A 9,688-nucleotide genomic window follows, 5' to 3' on the forward strand; every position below is an offset into this window, starting at 1 on the left:
TCAGGCTGGGCAGTAAGAGCTTTTACTGAAGCCATTTCCCTAACCTAATTATTTCTTTTGTGAATAGTGTGTGTGCGTGTGTGTGTGCGTGTATGTGCAAGCACACGCACCTGTGAAAGTCAGAGATCAACCTGGGCTTTTGTTCCTCAGGAGATACTATCTTGTGTTTTGAGACAGGCTCTCTCACCAAGTAGGCTAGTTTAGCAGCTAGGAAGCCCAAAGGATCATTTGTCCTGTCACTTTCCCTGCAGTAGGATTACAAGCGGGTGCCACGACATGATGCCTGGCTTTTTTTCATTTTGGGGGAGGAAGAGTTTCGAGACGGGGTTTCTCTGTGTAGTCTTGGTTGTCATTTTGTAGACCAGGCTGGCCTTGAACTCACCGAGATCTGCCTACTTCTGCCTCCCTGAGTGCTGGGATCACCAACGTGCACCACAATGCCCAGCTAAACCCAGGGTGTTATACAAAATTTTTGTGTGGCCTAGAGAGATGGCTCAGCAGTTAAGAGCACTGGCAGCACTTCCCATGGTTCTGGATTTGGTTTCCAGCACCAACATGGAGGCTCACAACTGCCTTTGTTCCAGTTCCAGGGACTCTAATTACCCTCTTTTGACCTCTGTGAGCACTACACACACAGTGCATACATACATGTAGGCAAAGCACCCATATACATATAATAAAAATAATTTTTTCTTAAAAAAATTATATATACACTGTAGAGAGCTGCTTGCTTGGCAAGTCGATTTATTATTGAGTATTCAGTGAAAAACCTGTTTTCGCCCTGGCCTTTACCTTGAAACAGAGATGAACAGGATGTTTTGCCAAGTTCCTTTAACTTGTTTGTGTGACCTTGGACCATTCCTGTTATACAGGGAAGTAGTCTAAGAAAGCAAGTTTGACTGTTCCATGAACTCCTTCCTTGTGATGATGTGATTTTATTTTATTTTGGTTTTTTGATTTGCCTATAAAAAGGAGCTGTTGAATTAACTTGGGGCTGTAGTATTCACTGACAGTCCTCTTGAGCTGATCTCTCGAGCTGATCTCTTGTGTCTTGCTTTATACTTACTCCTTGTCCGGGTATTGTTTGACTTTGCTGGCGGGCTCTGACAATATAGCAAAGAATTGCTTTTTTAAAATACGTTTCCTTAGGATATGATATATTCTGTTTATAAACCTGAGGTTGCATAAAAATATCTCAGATGAAAAAGGGTTTTGAGAGAAAAAAAATTTATTTTTAAATTAAAAAAATTGTTTTGAGATGATAATATAATTACAACATTTTTCTCTTCCCCTTCCTCCCTCCAAATCTTCCAATATACCTCTCTCTACTATCCTTCAAATTCTTGGTTCTTTTTTTAAAAAAAATTGTTATTGCATGCATCTATGTATATTCCTAACTGTTACCTGTTCCGTCTGTATCTGCCTGTATGTATGTGTGTGTTCAGGGCTAACTTTTTGGCCCTGAACAACTAGTTGGTGTATTCTTCCCTGGGAAGGTTAGTTGAGTGGAAACAATTCAAGACAGCCTGGCTTAAAGGACACTAGATTTCTGTTTAGTACCTTCCACAAACTTTGTTTTGCTTTAGTTCAGCTCAAGTATATTATACCCATAATTGGGTCAGTTTCTTACATCTATACAATAGTAACTGGCCCAGGTAGTAGAGAGCCTGAGTCTGCATTTTGCTAGACAATCCTATACTGCTGAGCTACACCTGCAGCCCTGAGAAAGTATTTTCCTCAAGTGTCAAATGGTGAAAATAATGAGCTATTCAATTTTTTAAAGGCCATTCTGAATCCTAACTCAAATGAAAAAAGATAAGAACTAAATAGAATTGAGTGAGTTGAATCTTCGATTCAAGGCCAAAAGAGATGTTTCATAGCCCAGTTTGGTGGCACATGACTTAAATCCCAGTACTTGGGAGGCAGAGGCAGGTGGATCTCTGTGAGTTGGAGGCCAACCTGGTCTACAAAGCAAGTCCAGGACAGCCAAGGCTGCACAGAGAAATCCTGTCTCTAAAAACCAAAAAAACAAAACAAGATGAGCTGTTGCAGGAGTCTTGCCAATGGTGCTCAAAGAGAAAGCAGTTTTATTTTAGCAAAGGCAAATTTAGATGTATGCTTGGAAGTATTCAAAACCATGGTCTGTAACTAGCGTACATAGAGATTGCTACAATTATTATTATTTTTAAATATATATTATTGTAGTCAGCTGAGCGTGTTGTTGCACTTGGAAGGCAGAGACAGGAAGATCTCTGAGTTTGAGGTCAGCCTGGTCTACATAGTGAGTTTCAGGACATCTAGAGCTACAGAGAAACCCTGTGTCGAAGCAAACAAACAAAATAAACACACAAATAACATACTATGTTTATGAATGTCTTGCCTGAATATTTGTATATGTACCATGTGTGTGCCTGGTACCCATGAAGGCCAAAAGAGGGTGTCAGCTTTCTTGGAACGGGAGTTACATATGGTTGTGAACCACCATACGGGTTCTGGGAAGCATCTGGGAAGCTCTTCACTGCTGAGCCACCTGTCTCTCTAGCCCCAATTGTTTCAGTTATTGTGACCCTCCAGTTACAGCCTCCATTCCTGAAATCCCAGCCTTTGGGAGGTTGAGGCAGGGGGACTGTGAATTCATTGTGTCTCCCTCCCAAAACACACACACACACACACACACACAGAGAGAGAGAGAGAGAGAGAGACAAAAATATGAGACCCTAGAAGACGTAAGGAGTTTAGAATGAGGATGGGTGAATGGGTGACGTGGCATGTTTTAGGCCGGTTTTGAGGCGTCTATATATTCTTAGGTGACTGCAGTAGAGGAGAACCTTTTTGTCCAGTCTGTTTCTCAGACTGATATGTTCAAGGCAGCTGTTCTTCTTTCAGCCATCTGAATGTCCCCATCCCAAATGTTTACCTTGTTCGAACATCAATTGAGTTAATGGTTGTGTTGCATTGTGTGTCCTAAATGAGCATGAGCGTCAGCCTGTCTGTCTGGATTGTAAACTGTTAGCAGGTTCTCTGTGAGTCATTCAGCAGCACACGTAATTAGGGCTCTAATGAATGTGCCGGCTGTGGTCTTTAGAAAGAGGCTGAGTCCCTTTCATTATCTTCTTGATCCTCCCAGCACTTCTCAGGCGTGCAGGGGAAAGTTCTCTTGCTTGTCTCTTGACAGGTTGTGAGCCCTGGAAGCTTAGGCTCAACAGGATAATTGAGGTCTATTAGCAGTGTTTATTGGTGAATGTTGGAAATATTATGCTTTCCCACTTCTTTAGCTACTGGATGCTATTTTTGACATATTCCTAGAAACAAACTGAAATAAAGATATCTTCAAATGTGATTCAGTTCCGGATGAAACTGGCATTTTGTGTACTATTCAAAAGGTTGACTTTCAAACAGATGAGAATCCCAAAGATTCTTTTTGACTTTCGTCAATTGTTGGGGTGCAGTATGAAGCCTGTGATTTGGAAGGATGCTAGAAATGGGTCTCAGGGCTTCCATCATGCTAGGCAAGCTCTATTTATCTATCTAACTACATATGTACATACCTATCTGGCTACCTACCTACCTATCTGTGTATGTGTGTGCACAAGCCACAACCCAGGTGTGGAACACAGAGGACAACCTGAAGGGATTGGTTTTCTCTTCCACCATGTGAGTCCTGAGGGTGGAACTCAGGTCAGCAGGGTTGATGTTTCAGGTCCTTTACCCAATGACACATCTCGCTGGACCCCCAGCCCCTTTTTGTAAACTGTCTTATCCCTGCCATCTACCTCCCAAAGGATTTTAAGTAGGACGGGCAAGTTCAAATATATGGAGTAGAAAGATGGTTTGTCCACAGGATAGCAGTGGTTCAGCAACAAGGAGCAAGAGGTCTTAGAAAGAAAGAACTCTGGGTGTGGTGGTGCGCGCCTGTGATGTCAGAATTGGGAGGCAGGGGTAGGGGGATAGCCGGAAATTCAAGGCCAGAGTGGACTAACTACTAGGTTTAGATTAACCAAGCTGTGTAGGGAGACCCTGTCTCAAGAACTCAGCCTTCACCCCCCAAAAGTCTTAAAGTATTTTTATGCGTGTGTTCAATCTTATCTCAGGCAGCTTTTCTATTTTTTTTTTTTTTAATAATCCTTGGTCTATTTTACATTATATCTAGAATAGACATTGTGTGTGTGTGTGTGTGTTTGTGTGTGTGTGTGTTTGTGTGTGTGTGTGTGTGTGTGTGTGTGTGTGTGTGTGTGTGTACGGAGTTGCAGGTTGATGTGAGCTACCTGTTCTGGGTGCTGTGAAGTGAACTCAGGTCCTCTACAAGCAGTTTAACTGCTGACTTATCTCTACAGCCCAGTTTCTCTTTAAGGGTTTTTTTTTTTTCTTCAAGCAATAAATTGAATTTTTTGTCTGATGTAGAATGGGTGTGGTTTGAATGTAAGATTTGTCTAGGAGCAACTGACCTCACCCTTTCAAGCCTAGGTTATTTCCTAATTTAGTGTAGAGACTGAACAGGTTTTAACTGGGTCTAATGGCATAGGTGGCATAAAACCAGCTGCTCGAAAGATGGAGGCCAGAGGATGAAAAGTTCAAAGCCAGCTTAGTCTACGGGTGAGGTCAGTGCCAGTGGGGCAACATAAGTGAGACACTGTTTCTAAATTAAAAGTTGTTAAAAGGTTGGGCACAGTGGCTCATGCCTGTAATCCCAGCAATTGAGACACTGAGGCAGGTGGGTTGCCATGAGTTTAGGCCAGCCTGGACTATAGAGTGAGTTCTAAAATAAACCATGTCTGCTTAGAGCCTGATAACTTGAGTTTACTCAGAAAGAAGCAACTTTGCAGATACAGTGAAGGTCTTAAAATGGGATCATTCTGGACTGTGTGGGTGAAGACAAGATAGAGGCTGAAGTGAGGCAGCCACAAGCCAAGGAATGCCTAGAGCCACCAGGAGCTGGGGAAAGGCAAAGAAAGTTTGTTCCACAGCTTTGCTAGTTTTCCATTGCTGTGACCAAATCACCTAAGAAAGAAAGGTCTCACATTGTCTTAGATGTGAGCAGGTAAAGTCCGTCATTGGTGTAAAACGTAACGGAAAATGGTACCATCCCTAGCATCAGGAGCTTCCTCACACCTTAGTAGATTACAAAGCAGAGAAATTAGCAGAACTGGGACCCAGCCATAATTATCAGGCTCACCTCTACAGCCCAAGTTGGACATCAAGGCACTATGTCCAGACAGTTCCAGAGTCTCCTCAAAACAGCAGCTGCAGCTGGGAACCAAGTATTCAAACATTACATTCAAACCATGGCTGCACCAACAGGCCATCTCACAACTGTGGGCTCCAGGGCTGTGAGGGCTCTATTTCTGCCATTCAAGCCACCAAACTTGTAGGCATTCAACGTAGTAGCCATAAGAAATCAGTACAGGGCTGGAGAGGTAGCTCAGAGGTTAAGAGCACTGGCTGCCCTTCCAAAGGTCCTGAGTTCAATTCCCAGCAACCACATGGTGGCTCGTGACCATCTGTAATGGGATCTGGTGTTCTCTTCTGGCGTGCATGTGTACATGCTGACAGAATACTGTACACAAAATAAATTAATAAAAAAAAAAAGAAACCAGTACAGCAGTTCTGACAGTTCCCTGTTCATCATGGCGATTTATGCTCCAGGAGAAGAGGAGCTGTGTGCTCCTGTTCAGGGCTTGGCACCTGGCTAGTGCTCAGTATGAAAAAAATGAGCTGGGAAGTCTGTGGGTGAGTTACTGCCCAATGCTATAGGATGCTTGCAATCTACTCACACAGCTTCTGTGTGAAAGGAGATTAATGTACAGGAATGAGCTTGTTTCATAAGGTCTGGCTCTTTATTAGAAGACTAGAAATAGCCGGCTATGACCCTGTGCCTGGGATGGGAGGGTTGGTGTGATTCTAACTTTCATCAGTGTATATTAAGCCTCAGGCAGGAGAGTTCAGTAGTGGCTCAGTTTCCCGAGCTATGAAAAGAAGAAATCCCTGTGCCCATTTGTCTACCGGGACGATGGGGCAGGAAAAACCTGTTAAATCCTCCTTGCCTAGTTTCTCTTACTCTTTGGAAAACCACTAAAGTCCTTTCTCTGCTTCATGTTCAGTATTTTTCAGTTACTCAGTAAAGCTTTAAGGTATGATTTGGCAGTTGATGAGCATGGTTTCCATTTTACAGATGGAGAAATTATCTTTTTTTAATTTTTTTATAATAATTTTTATTTTTTATATTAATCACAGGTCATTTACTTTGTATCCCAGCCATAGCCCCCTCTCTCATTCCCTCCCAATCCCACCCTCCCTCCTTCATCTCCTCCCTGCCCCTTTCCAAGTCCACTGATGGGGGAGGTCCTCCTCCCCTTTCATCTGAACCTAGCTTATCAGGTCTCTTCAGGACTGGCTGCAATGTCCTCTTCTGTGGCCTTCAAGGCTGCTCCTCCCTCGGGGTGGGGGTGGGGAAGCGAAGAGCTAGCCATTGAGTTCATGTCAGAAATAGTCCCTGTTCCCCTTACTAGAGAACCCACTTGGATACTGAGCTACCATGGGCTATATCCGAGCAGGGTTTCTAGGTTATATCCGTACATGGTCCTTGGTTGGAGAAACAGTCTCATGAAAGACCCCTGTGTCCTGATATATTTGGTCCTTGTGGAGCTCCTGTCCTCTCCAAGTCATACTAACTCCCCCTTCTTTCATATGATTCCCTGCACTCTGCCAAAGGTCTGGTTATGAATCTTAATATCTGCTTTGATACACTGCTAGGTAGAGTCTTTCAGAGGCCCTCTGTGGTAGGCTCCTGTCCTGTTACTTGTTTTCTCCTATGTCCAATGTCCATCCCATTTGTCTTTCTAAGTGAGGATTGATCATCTTACCCCGGGTCCTCTTTCTTGTTTATCTTCTTTAGGTGTATAGATTTCAGTATATTTATCCTATCTTATAGGTCTATATAGGTGAGTATATACCACGTGTGTCTTTCTGCTTTTGGAATACCTTACTCAGGATGACCGTTTCTAGGTCCCACCATTTGCCTGCAAATTTCATGATTTCCTCGTTTTTAATTGCTGAGTGAAATTCTCTCTCTTTTTATAAAATAAACATTTTATTCACTTGTTCATAATTGTATACACATATTGGTTTTATGGGTGGTCATATTCCCACCCATTAGCAGGTTTTTCTGCCCTCTCCCAATGAACCTGTTCTACCCAGGTTCATTCATATATATATTTTTAATTTATTTAATGTACATTGGTGTTTTGAATGTATGCATGTCAGTGTGAAGGTGTCAGATCCCCTGGAACAGGAGTTACAGACAGTTGTGAGCTGTCTTGTGGGTGCTAGGAATTGAACCCTGGGTCCTCTGGAAGAGCAGTGAGCCCTCTTTCCTGACTGTTGTTTTTGTTGTTGTTTTGTTTTGTTTTTACAGAAAATCCCAACCGTTCTATTTTACCAGTGAAGACTCAGGAGCCAGATGCTGGGGTGAGAACCTGATAGATCATAGAGACAGAGAAAGTACCCAGCTGACCTTCCTACTCAGCTCAAGTCCCCATGGAAAAAGCCAAAAGCCTGCTAGCTCACCGGACAATCAGGAGGAGAAGGCCAAGAGCTAAAGAGCCCAAGAGCTTCTGCTTCTCTACTCTGTCTTAAACACCCCTGAACTCAAAGTCCCTCCTGCTCTCTAATCCGTGTCAGCTGGTTTCTTGTCCTGCCTCTTGACCTAGGGTGAACTTTATTAAATCCTGTGTACAGAGAGCTTTGGATTAAAGTTGTGTGTTAGGGCTGTCTGAACCAGACCATAGTCACCTGTTTACAAAGAGCAGAAAGCTCTTGGATGAAAGGTGTGTGCTAGGGCTCAACCACACCAAACAAGAAACAGGGTACAACTCAAAAGCTTGGGTTCACAGTGGGATCAAATATTCTGCCACACCAGACCTCTCATGCTTTCTTCTCTCTCTCTCTCCCTCTCTCTCTTTCTTTGTTTTTGTTCAGGTTTTTTTACTTTGAAATCATCTCACACATCCCAATCTGGTCTTCAGTTAATTCACTGTGTAGCCAAGAATGACCTTCAATTTCTGATCCTCCTGCCTCTCACCTCCCCAGTGCTGAGATTACAGGCCTGACCCTCCACCCTTGGTTTTATGATTCACATTCTTAAATGATTGCCAAGAGTCTGCAAAGCAGCCTCATCACTCTGATTGTCAGTGAGTTCCCTACATTCTCATCAAGGCTTACATGTGTTTTGTTCTTTTCCACATGCAACTAGGAGTGGTATCTGTGGCTTTATTTGCATTTCCTTGACAGCTAAAGATGGTGAGCATATTTTTATGTTTGTCCATTAACCCTTCAAAATTACTGAGGGAGAACTGTTCTTTGCATCACAAATCTATTATGAATTTTGGAGACAGGGTCATATATATATATATATATATATATATATATATATATATATATATATATATATATATCCCTGGCTGGCCTTCACTTCACAGAGATCCACCTGTCTCTACTTCCAGACTTCTGGGGTTAAAAATGTGTGCCATCATGCCTGGTTTACTAATTTAATTTAGCTAATGTGCGTGTGTGCGTGCGTGCGTGCGTGTGTGCGTGTGTGTGTGTGTGTGTGTGTGTGTGTGTAGGTGGAGGCTGGAAGCCAATGCTGGGTGTTTTCTTCAATTTCTCCTTACCTTAATGAGACAATGTCATTCACTGAGCTTGGAGCTCACCAACTAGGCTAGATTGGTTGACCAGCAATCCAGGGATCCTGCTGTTTCTACCCGGAATGCTAAAATTACTGATGAGTGCTACTAAACCTGACTTTTATGTGGGTGCCAAGGAAGGAACTCGGCTCCTGGTCCTTAGGTACCTTAAAGACAGAGCCATCACCTTAGCCCCACCAGCAAATGTTTATTGAATTTCTTTGCCCAGATGATGAGAAAAGTAAGTGTGTTCTAGTAGTTTCTCTTTTCATGAAGCTCAGCTTTCTGTGTTTTCCCAAAGAAGACGACTCAGGTTTATCTTGGACAGGAAATAACATTATCTCAGTAGAACCTGAAGAAAAATGGGCTTGGCATAGTACAAGTAAATAACTTGCCGTGCTTTGTTTTTAGACAGGGTCTGACTACGTGGAACTGGTTGATTTGGAATTCAGAGAAATCTCTGCCTCCCGGGTCTTGGCGTTAGAGACCTGTGCCACTGTATCCAGCTGCATGCGTGTTCTGCCAAATAATCGGATCTGCGGGTCTGTTAAAAAGTGAGGCTGAAGAAAGTGATAACCATCATTTGCACTTGCTTCTTGCCCCGCTCCCCAACCCCCAGGTCAATTTGAAGGGATCATGTGAATTCTTTCAAAGGGTTAGGATTTAGGAGTTCGGTAAATTTGAACATTACATCAATTGGGCCCAGGCGTGGGGGCGCACATCTTTAATCCCAGGACTCAGGAGGCAGGGGCAGAATGATTTCTGAGTTCGAGGCCACCCTGGTGTACACGGGGAGTTCCAGGGCAGCCAGAGAAATCCTCTCTCTTTCTCACTCTCTCTCACTCTCACACGCGCACTAACACACGCACACAAGCCAAACAACCTCAAACATGACAGCAGTTGGAATCGGACAGCCTTTGACTCTCCAACTGTTTTCAATAAACCTTAGTGGTTCGCCCTAGCGTGTACTGCGCTTTTCCATGAGCCCCGAGAATCTCACAGTGTGG

The sequence above is a fragment of the Psammomys obesus genome, unplaced genomic scaffold (assembly GCF_907164565.1).
Source record: "Psammomys obesus unplaced genomic scaffold, mPsaObe1.curated_primary_1811, whole genome shotgun sequence".
NCBI lineage: Eukaryota > Metazoa > Chordata > Mammalia > Rodentia > Muridae > Psammomys > Psammomys obesus.